Source organism: Mirounga leonina, unplaced genomic scaffold, assembly GCF_011800145.1.
Source record: "Mirounga leonina isolate KUSES-001 unplaced genomic scaffold, KU_Mleo_1.0 Mir_101686, whole genome shotgun sequence".
NCBI lineage: Eukaryota > Metazoa > Chordata > Mammalia > Carnivora > Phocidae > Mirounga > Mirounga leonina.
In genome coordinates this window covers 22,595-33,125 of record NW_023270179.1, presented here as the reverse complement: position 1 = coordinate 33,125, position 10,531 = coordinate 22,595, and the positions used below count along the sequence as shown (strand labels likewise).

Here is a 10,531-nt window from a genome sequence, read left to right as displayed (position 1 = left end):
CCTGTCGAGAGACACTCTGATCCTCAGATCCCGGTGCTCTCCGGACTGCAAGAGCTTGAATAGACAAGCTCTCTACTAGTTTTGCTTTTGCCTTTCCTAGCGTGTATGTAGAGCCTATGCAAAAACTCCTAGTAAGAAAACAAAAATTATTAACAGGTACTTCTCACGCGTGCGCTCTGCGAGGGACGTAACCAGGCCGTCGCGGAGAAGCCCCTCCCTTCCCACCCCACCCGGCTCAGCACCAGGTGCACCGTCTGTGACGTCACCCGCAGCGCCCGGGAACTCTCACTGCGGCCTCACGAAGCGTTCGTCCCGTGCCCTCTGCTGCGCCGCCGTGGGGGCGGGCTCAACCTTCCCAACTCGCCGGGTGCCTACGTCGCGCGTCCCACGCTCCCACGCCGAAGCCCACGGACGTTCCCGTCTGCCTCCCGGCCCCGTCCAGCCCGAGGAAGGCTAAAAAGCACCCGGCTTGGGCACAGGGTCCCATCCCTAGGACGTCACGGCTGTCACGGAGCCCCGCCTCTCTAGGAAGCCGGGAGGTCTTCTCCTCTCGGTGGTCTTAACCCTTCTATTTGGAGGCGCGCTTCACCGCGCTGCGCGGAGGAACCGAGGGGGTGCGCCGGCGGCGGGATGACGCGAACCTGATCCCGGGAAAGAAGGAGCGAAAGCGAGGGTCTGAGAGTGAGAGAAGGGGAATCTCCCTAAACGGGCCGTGTGCGCATTAGCGTCGCAGGACCAGCATTCTCCCTGGGCCACGCGCGACCGGTGCTGTCGAAAGAATAGCTCTTTCTCTCACAAGCCCTAGCTCAGCAGTATCAGGATTGCGATTTTGAGAACCTGCGTATGGCGTATTTCTCTTTCTCTAAAAGGGCTGCCATTCTTAGCGGACACGAGATTGAGACTTCTAGTGGGCACTGCTAGACCCCGGGGCATCACTGGGCTCCAGTCAGTGATCCACGGGGTCAGAAAGAGTCTGTTTCCTAGGCAGTGCCTCCTGTATTTCCTGAGAATTCTGTCTAGGAGGTGAGAGAGAGAGAGGTCATAATGTGACATAGGAAAAGATACGCTTTTAACAGGCTGTGATTCCTACATTGGTTACAGTTACTTGGATCGTGCTAATCAGATTACAAGCCGCAGTGTATGAGGTTTGGAGAAAGAAGGCATCTTTGGTTATCCAGTCTGCCGGAATACAGCCGATCCTGACGGTAGACATAGGGCTAGTGTGATCAGAAATTTGGTTTTGTAATTAATCACAGGACTCCATTTACTTTTCCAATACAATTTCCTTATGTTGACTACTACTGGGTGTACTGGGTGGTGTGTGTGGGGGGGGGGGGTTGCTTTGCTTGTTTTGTCAAAAACGTAAAATTGAATGGCCTTTCCTGTCTGAGCCTCTCAAGGTACCAGCAACACAGAGAGAGAGGATTTTTAAAAAAGATTCCATATTTTAAGGAGATTTGCAACAACTCCCTATCAAAAGGGCAGGGGCTCTTCCCCGGATGGAACCTCTTGGGATTCAGTAAAATGTTTTGTGAATAGTTTTTTTAGGGAAGCACTGGGTCTGGTGTTTTAGTTGGATATTGACTACATTTCAAACTGTACTTGAGATTTGCGTGAAATAGGTAAGTTACAGCTCTGGATTGGGAGAACCCAACCCTAGGGAAGGGTCTGAGGGAAGCACACCACAGAGTCAGTGGTGGAGGAGCCAGGTTATTGGGAGCTGGAATGCATGAGTCCTGGTGGGCAACTCAGATCAAGCTCTGTCTTTCTGGACAGTTGTCAGACTGAAACATTGGGTAGAGGTCACAAACACCTCATGTCTGAACTCGGTATGTGACAAAGTCTCTCAATGGCGATATAAACAGCCATGTGGCTCAGAAGTTTCAATGCCTGCAACACAGCACCACAAACAGAGGAGGCCTCACCCTGGGACCCGGATCGCCCCCAGCTCAGAAGCATCACACCCTGGACACAGACTTGTATCCCAATAACACACTGAGGGAAGCCAACCACACAGACTCACTGGCCTAGACAAGGAAGCCCGGGTGTTGGGAGCTGGAGTGGATGAGCTCCAGACCCAGGAAAGGGCAGCTAGGAGACCTCAATGCACTGGACATACAAGATTAAACAACGCACAGAACTCAAACTCCTGGGATCTCAAGAAATGAGGAGAGAGACACGAAACAGCTCAGAGACAATAAATTCTAAACTACAGACCCACATGCACTTTAGGAACCTGACAACCTGCAACACAGAGACGTAACAGCTCACAGACCTCACACCCTGCACGTAGATGCCACACAATCACAGAGCTCACAACCCTGCATGCAGACACACAAACGGCACAGAGCACCTGTACGGTGAACACAGAGCTTGCTCGGACACCTCCTGTCCTGTGACCAATAACCTTTGTGATCTCACAACCTACAGTATGGGCCCCCAGGAGCTCAAACATGTCAGCCTCGACAGAGTCGCTCAGGACAGCCCAAACCCTAATTCCCGAAATACGTCATGGCAACAGCCCCAGTCACCTTACGTTGTGCACACTGCACCCAGAACAGGTCAGATACCTCACACACTGGGAGAGCGCCCTAAATAGACCAGAGAACTGTCCCTTGGGACACACAACACTCCACAGCTCAGTGATCTCACACGCCGGACACACCCTCACACAGCTCAGACCCCTCAAAACTTGGACAGACCCCAAACCAGCTCAGAGAAATGACATCTTGCTTCTGACCACAAAAGTCACCCCACACAGGACACATGCCAATGAGGTCTCACCCAGCCCCATGAGTGAGACACAGAGACTGAAAGATAGAATTACAGAGAGCCTTTCCGGAACACAGCTGTCTCCAGGGCATTAGCCCCTATCCCAGTGTGCCCGTCCAGGCACCTGAGGAACGTCCTTTTCCAGGCGAAGGATGACCCCCAGGTGTTGCCGTCATTGCCTGTTTTCCGGACAAAGACACAGCTGCACTAGGCCCAGGCCACACCCAGGAGGGCAGCCGGCCCTCCGCCAGGCTGGACACACGGTAGAGCCCTCCGCCCATCAAAAGGGATATCTTCTAGGTTGGAAGTGTTCATAACATCCTCAGGAGACTCACACTGTCCTTAAGGCCCCAGAGCCCTCCTGCTGAGGAGTGGAAGCTGTGGAACGTGGAGCAGCACATCCCATGCTGCTCAGGGTGGATCCAGGCCCCCCCCCCGGCCCAGCCTTGTGGAAGGCCTGGCCCACATCCCACATACCCTGAACACAGCGCTTCCTTCAGCCTTCTCAGCTCCTAAACCTTGGAGGCACTGCAGCCACCTGGTTTTCCCAGGGTCCATCTGAGCCCCGAACCAGAAGGACACCTTCAGCCAGCAGATCCTTTGCAAGCCAGTGAACATGAGCGGGGGAAGGAGATGGGGAAGGGGTTCGCATTGCCCTGCCAGGTAGATATGCCACAGACCACGTGCCTGACCACCGAGGCGCACCCCTGTTCCACCCACCGCTCCACCTTATCCTCTCCCCAAAGAGGAAGCCTGTCCCCTCCTCTCAATGCCTAATTCTGCTTTAAAGGAAAGGTGGCATGAGGGTCTCCAGTTCCTGCCATGCTTTGTGCAAATAGGGAGGCACGCGCATTTCCCCTCTCTTCTCACACCATGAGGCCAACACCAGAGCAGGGCCATTTGCCCAAGGGCAGTATCTACTGTAAGGTGTGGAATTTGGGGACAGAGGCTGATGTGGGCCCGATGGGTGCACCTTGTCCTCCTCAGGGGACACACACACTGGCCCACCTCTGAGGCCATGGTGGATTTTCACGAACCCAGGAACCCAGTCTTGCATCTGCAGCCTTTCAGACTCAGGTGTGAACACAGTCAGGGCTTAATGCCTGACTGGGGAGAAGTTCACTGACTTGAGAACCCACCTATGTCCTACTTACCTACCCTCAGCCAAACACCTCCCCTGTCTAATGCTTAAAATCCCATCATTTAAGCATTCACCTCTTTGGGTTGAGTAGGTCACCGTCGGGTTCCCTGGAGAAACCTGGCCTGGAGTAGGTCATGAGCTCTCTGAAAGCTCTCTGCCCATCCAAGACCTCCATGTAGTCTGGTGGGCACATAACGGGACACTGGAGTAAGATTTAGTGATTGGTTATTGGGCGCTGATGTCCGTATCGTGGGATCCAGTACCCACTGTTAAAAAACATAACAGGAAAATAGACTAGAGGACAGAATAAAAGCCAGTGATCCCACTGAGCTGGCTAGTATCTTCAGCCTCTTCTGCAGATTAGCAGCCTGAGGTTCCAGAGAAGGATTGCAACCCCCCCCCCCACACACACATCTACCTCCACTGTTCAAAGCCCCACCTCTGCACCCACAATCTCTCTGAGGACACCCCCACTTCCAGCCAACGGGAGCTGTCTCCCCTGGAAGATCCTGGTAGGCAATCCCATCTAGACCAGTCAGATCCAGTGGTGTCCTTCATTTCTGCCCTGCTCACCTATCAGGGAACCATCCACGAGCTCCACTGCCATCTTCCCTAGTCCACATTTGATTAGAATCTGTAGAGCTGACGGGGTGGGGTCAGAAGTGGGATGATGGAGGGGCGCCTGGGTGGCTCAGTCGTTAAGCGTCTGCCTTCGGCTCAGGTCATGGTCCCGGGGTCCTGGGATCAGGCCCCGCATCGGGCTCCCTGCTCGGTGGGAAGCCTGCTTCTCCCTCTCCCACTCTCCCTGCTTGTGTTCCCTCTCTCATTGTCTCTCTCTGTCAAAAACTAAAATCTTTAAAAAAAAAAAAAAAAAAGGTGCGATGACGTTGACCTCAGGGGAAGTGGAGGTCCTTGCATGGTGGTGAGCTCCCCGCACCATGCACACAATGGTTTGTTTGGGAACACAAGCCTCCCTCACTCCCGGTTGTACCTCCCAGAGCGGACTGCTGCTTCTGGGCCTCTCAGTGGTACATCCTAGCACGGGAAGGTACCTCCCACTGCTCCTCTACCAACCTTTCACCCTCTCCTGTCACTGCACGCTCTGGTAATTTGCCCAGACAGGGTCACAACACCCTCCAGCTCCCCTCCTGCCTGGGAATACACTTAAATGGGTAGTGGATTTTTCCATCTCGGTCTCACTACTCTTAAAATCCCCTCAGGGATCATTCCAGCTGCAGACTCCAAGATCGTGTAGACAGCCTGGGATAAAGAGCTCAGCCTCTTGTCAACAGCCCCTACTTCATGAATGGGGTGCTGAGGAGGCCAGCAAAGGGGCATTTGTTACCCCAGCCACACCGAGGGAAGCATGAATTGGTAAAACAACTTTGCAGGGCTCTGTGGCGGCATCTATCAAAATCTGATTCTACCCTGTCCCCACCCTCAGTATGATTTCAGCTTCATGAAAAGAGGAGCACATGTGGGTCTTCTGTGATGTCTCCCCATCATTTAGAACAGTATCAGGTACACAAGTAGGTACTCCAGAGATGTTTCTGTAGTAGCCAAAGGAACCTTGGATCCAGCAATTTCCACTGCTGCCAACTTGTCTTAAAGAAATATTTACACAGGCTGAGGGGCACGTGGGTGGCTCAGTCAGTTAAGCGTCTGCCTTCGGCTCAGGTCATGATCCCGGGGTCCTGGGATCGAGCCCTGCATCGGGCTCCCTGCTCACTGGGGAGCCTGCTTCTCCCTCTCCCTCTGCCACTCCCCGTGCTTGTGCTCTGTGTCAAATGGATAAATAAAATCTTAACAAAAAACGAGAAATATTTGCACAGGCTTTGTGTACAATGACAAGACAAATTTCTGGGGGAAAGAAACTCTAAATGGCCATTAGCAGTCAACAACCTTTGGAAGGGGAAATGAGAGATGAAGTGTTCATATCATACCATGGACCACCCACTGGCCTTGAAAGAGAATGAGAGGAGCACATCTGTACTGGCCAGGAATTTTATTTTATTTTTATATATATTTTTAAACGGGGAGTAGCATGTAATAACTACCCCTAAGTCAACCAGTGTCTGTATGTGTATATGTATGTGACATGCAGTTTGTAAATACGGGTAACAGGGACAAGAGGGAAACACCTAATCCGGCTACGATGGTCACCTCTGATGACCAAACTGATGAAGGCAAGATTTGGACAGCTTACTATGTCTTCGGGTGTCGCCAACTGTATTTCTAAAAATGGCCAAAAACCGATCCAAAGGTCCATGCTATCCTTTAATTTTTTTTTCAATTTATTGAACTGTAAGTCGTGTACCATCAAATTCACCCTTTTTAGCCGTATATGCACAAGGTTGTGCAAACCGTCACCAAGATCTAATTCCAGAACAAACCCTGTACCATTAGCAGTCCCTCCCCAATCCCCTGTCCCAGGAACCCTGGATATTCGCTCGTCGGCTTCATGTCTCCACAGATTTGTCCATTCTGGATATTTCAACTAAACAGGATCATACATTATGTGGCCTTTGAGTCTGGCTTCTTTCACTTAGCATAATATGTTCAGGACTCATCCATGTTGTAGCAAGTATCACGACTCCATTCTTTTTTGGCTGAATATTATTCTACCGTATGTATAGGTCACCGCATGTGATATATTCATGACACGGTTGGCATTTGGGTTGTTTGCACTCTTCGACTGTTGTGATTAATGTTGCTAGGAACATTCGTATGCAAATTTTTGTGAGAGCTTATGTCCTCACTTGTCTTCGATAGATAGCTAGGAGTGGGGTAACTGGGTCACACAGCAATTCTGTTTAACTTTTTGAGGAGCTGCCAAACTGTTTCCCACAGCAGATGTTCCATTTTGCATCCCCACCAGCAATGTATGAGGACTTCAATTTTTGCACATCCTCCCCAACCCTTCTTATTTTCATTTTTGAAATTCTATCCATACTAGTGGATGGGAAGTTGTAATTCATTGTGCTTTCAAGTTTTGTTTCCCTAACGACTGATATTTTTGAACATCTTTTCATGTCCTTATTGGATATTTGTATATCTTTTTTATAGAAATGTCTATTCAAATGCTTAGCCCATTTTTAATTGGGTTGTCTTTTTACTGTTAATTTGTAAGAAATCTTTTTACATTCTGAATACGGGACCCTTATTAATACACATATATTTTCTTCCATTCTTTTTTAAGATTTTATTTATTTGTGAGAGAGAGAATCAGAGACAGAGAGCATGAGAGGGAGGAGGGTCAGAGGGAGAAGCAGACTCCCTGCCGAGCAGGGAGCCCGATGCGGGACTCGATCCCAGGACTCCAGGATCATGACCTGAGCCGAAGGCAGTCGCTTAACCAACTGAGCCACCCAGGCACCCCGTTTTTTTCACATTCTTATGGTGTCCTTTAAAGCAAATATTTTTTCTAATTTTGAGGAAGTCATTTTTATCCATTTGGCATTTATTATCTGTGCTTTGGTGTCATAGCTAAGAATCCATCACCTAACCCAATGTCACAAAGATTTACTCCTATGCTCTCTTATAGAAATTTTATAGTTGTAGCAGTGGAAATTGGCAGCAGTGGAAACTGCTGGATCCAAGGTTCCTTTGGCTACTACAGAAACATCTCTGGAGTACCTACTTGTGTACCTGATACTGTTCTAAATGCTGGGGAGACATCACAGAAGACCCACATGTGCTCCTCTTTTCATGAAGCTGAAATCATACTGAGGGTGGGGACAGGGTAGAATCAGATTTTGAGTTTTGGTCCCTTTTGGCTGAATTTCTATCTATGCTAGGAAGTTTGGATTCAAATTCATTCTTTAAATGTGAGTATCTAGTTGTCCCAGCACCATTTGGGACATGTAATTGTCTTGGCACTGCTGCCCACAATGAACTCACTGTGCTTGTATGGGTTATTTCTGGCCTCTCAGTTCTATTCCGTTGATCTCTATGTCCATCCTTACATCAGTACTACATCGTATTGATTACTGGAGGTTTGAAATAACGGTTGAAATCAGAATGCATGAGTCTTCCACCTTTGGTTGTCTTCTGCGAGACCGTTTAAGCTGTTCTGGGGCCCTGAAATTTCCACATGAATTTCAGGATCAGTCTCTCAATGTCTAAAACACTGCAGTTAGAATATCGATAGGGATTATACTGAATGCTTGGATCAATTTGGGGAATGTTGCTAACTTAACATCAGGTGTCCCAATCCATGAACACAGGAGGTCTTTCCATTCATTTAAGTATGCTTTAATCTCTTTCAACTGTGTTTTGTAATTTTCGGTGCATAACTCTCACACCTGTTTGGTTAAATTAATTCCTAAATCTGTCATTCTTTTGACTCTACTGTAACTGAAATTGCTTTCTTTTCTTACTTATTTGGATTGTTCACTGCTACTGTATAGAAATAGAATTGATTTTTGTGTATCAATCTAGTTTATGCTAGGGTTAAACTAACTATAGCAACAACAGAACTGAAGTCCAACTTGACTAACGAAAAGATCGACTCAAACACCGACACCCTCTGATGAAAAAGCAGACAAGAGGGACACATTACATACAAGGGAACAAACAGGATGGCAGGCTACTTACTCCTCAGAATCCATGTGACCCAGAATTTTCGGATTCATGCAAATGCTTCTGAAAAATGAAGGTGAAACAAAAACTTCAAAACAAACAAAAAAGCTGAGGAAATGCACAGCCAGCAGATCTGCCCTATGAAACATGTTAAAGGAAGTACTTCGGGAAGAGGCAAATGATATCCAAAGAAAATCAGGGATCTTGGGGCACCTGGGCGGCTCAGTCGATTAGGCGTCTGCCTTCGGCTCGGGTCATGGTTCCGGGGTCCTGGAATCGGGCCCCGCGTCGGGCTCCCTGCTCGGTGGGGAAGCCTGCTTCTCCCTCTCCCTCTGCCTGCCGCTCCCCCTGCTTGTGCTCTCTCCCTCTCTCTCTGTCAAATCAATAAATAAAATCTTAAAAAAAAAAAAAAGAAAAATCAGGATCTATACAAAGAATTGAATAGTGCTGGACATGGTAAAGTTGTGGCTGAATAGGAATTTTGTCTCTTATATTTAATCTCCTTAAAAGAGAAGTATCTAAAGTAATAATAGTAACAATGTATTATGGGGTTTAAGACACTGGTAGAAATAAAATGCAAGGCCACCACAGCACCAAGGATGGGAGAAAGGAAGTGGGGGTACAGTCGTATGATTCTTACAGTGTACATGAAGTGGTAGAATATCATTTGAATGCATGCTGTGACAAGCACCAATATATACTGTAAACCCTAGAGCAACCACTTGAAAAGAACCTTTAAGTGTATAACTAGTAAGCCAACAGTGGAGATAAACTGCAGTAACAGCAAATGTTCAACTGATCCAAAATTATGGAGGGAATAGGAACATCTGAATAAAAAATACATATGATAGAAATATACAGCCAGCCAGATGGTACCTGTACATGTAAAGTGTTAACACGCTAAATGTACATTGCCTACGCATCAGTTAAAAGACCCAATTTGACACTTTAGATAAAAATAGCAAGACCCAACTATATAGTGTCAAAAGAATCCCACTTTAAGTATAAATACCTCTATAAGTTAAAAGTAAGTGAATGGAAGATGGTAATGCTATGGTCTGAAGGTGTCTCCTCCCAAACTCTCATGGTAAATATAACCCTCAAAGATGACAGTATTAGGAGGCTGGCCTTTGGGAGGGGTAGGTCCTCGGGCAGAGCCCTCATGAATGGGACAAGGGCCCTTATAAAAGAGGCTCCAGAGAGATCCAGGTCACACGACCACAAATCCGTGACCCAGAACAGGGCCTTCACTAGAGTCCAACCAAGCTGGCCCTTGATCTTGGTTCTCCAACCTCCATAACCGTGAGAAATAAGTTTGTGCATAAGCCACCTCGTCTGCGGTATTTTGTTCCTGCATCCCGACCACACTAAGACACACCCAGCAAACGTGAATCAAATGAGTAGCTGGAGGGGCTAAATTAATATTGCAGAAATACACTGCAGAACGAGGATTATCCACAAGGGAAAAGACAGATTTACATAATAAAAGAGAGGCCTAGCCATCGAGAAGATATAAAAATCACGAACGCGCATGCAGTTTTTAAAGCACAAGAGCTGAAAAGTAATAAAACTAAGAAGAAAAACAGACAAAGCAGTCATAGCGAGAGCCTTCAGCATTCTGCTGCCCACAACTGACAGTACAAGTGGACAATACAATCAGACCCCTATGGAACACCGGAGCATCACTATCCACAGACATGACCTAACTGATACTTACAGAAGGAGAGCGGAATACACATTCTTCCGAGGTGCACATACAGAGTTCACCAAGATAGACCATATGCTGTGCCATAGAGCAAATCTCAACTTCTAAAGGACTGAAATCATATAAACTAGGTTCTCTGACCACAAAGAATTAAAATAGAAATGGGTTGCAGCGAGGTATCTGGAAAACCACAAAATATTTTGAAATTAAATGACATTTCTAAATAACGCGGGGATCAAAGAAGAAACCGCAAGAAGTTGAAAAGGAAAACACAGTATATCAAAATTTGTGAGGTGAATCTAAAACAATGCACTGAGGGAAATTTCTATCAT

At 47.7% G+C, this 10,531-nt stretch overlaps 1 protein-coding gene across 16 annotated transcripts in view; it reads right to left on the bottom strand.

Moving 5' to 3' along the window:
• Positions 1 to 10,531, bottom strand: part of LOC118013883 (protein FAM156A/FAM156B-like) — a 41,501-nt gene that overhangs the window by 12,089 nt on the left and 18,881 nt on the right. For 10 of the 16 annotated variants that reach the window (XM_035009859.1, XM_035009799.1, XM_035009841.1 and 7 more), the window contains 2 exons: positions 8,510 to 8,557; positions 7,814 to 7,993 (listed from right to left, as the gene is read on the bottom strand). The exons of the other annotated variants lie outside the window; for them this stretch is intronic. The gene's annotated coding sequence lies outside the window, so the exon portion shown is untranslated. The remainder of the gene's footprint in view (positions 1 to 7,813; positions 7,994 to 8,509; positions 8,558 to 10,531) is intronic. 16 annotated transcript variants of the gene reach the window in all.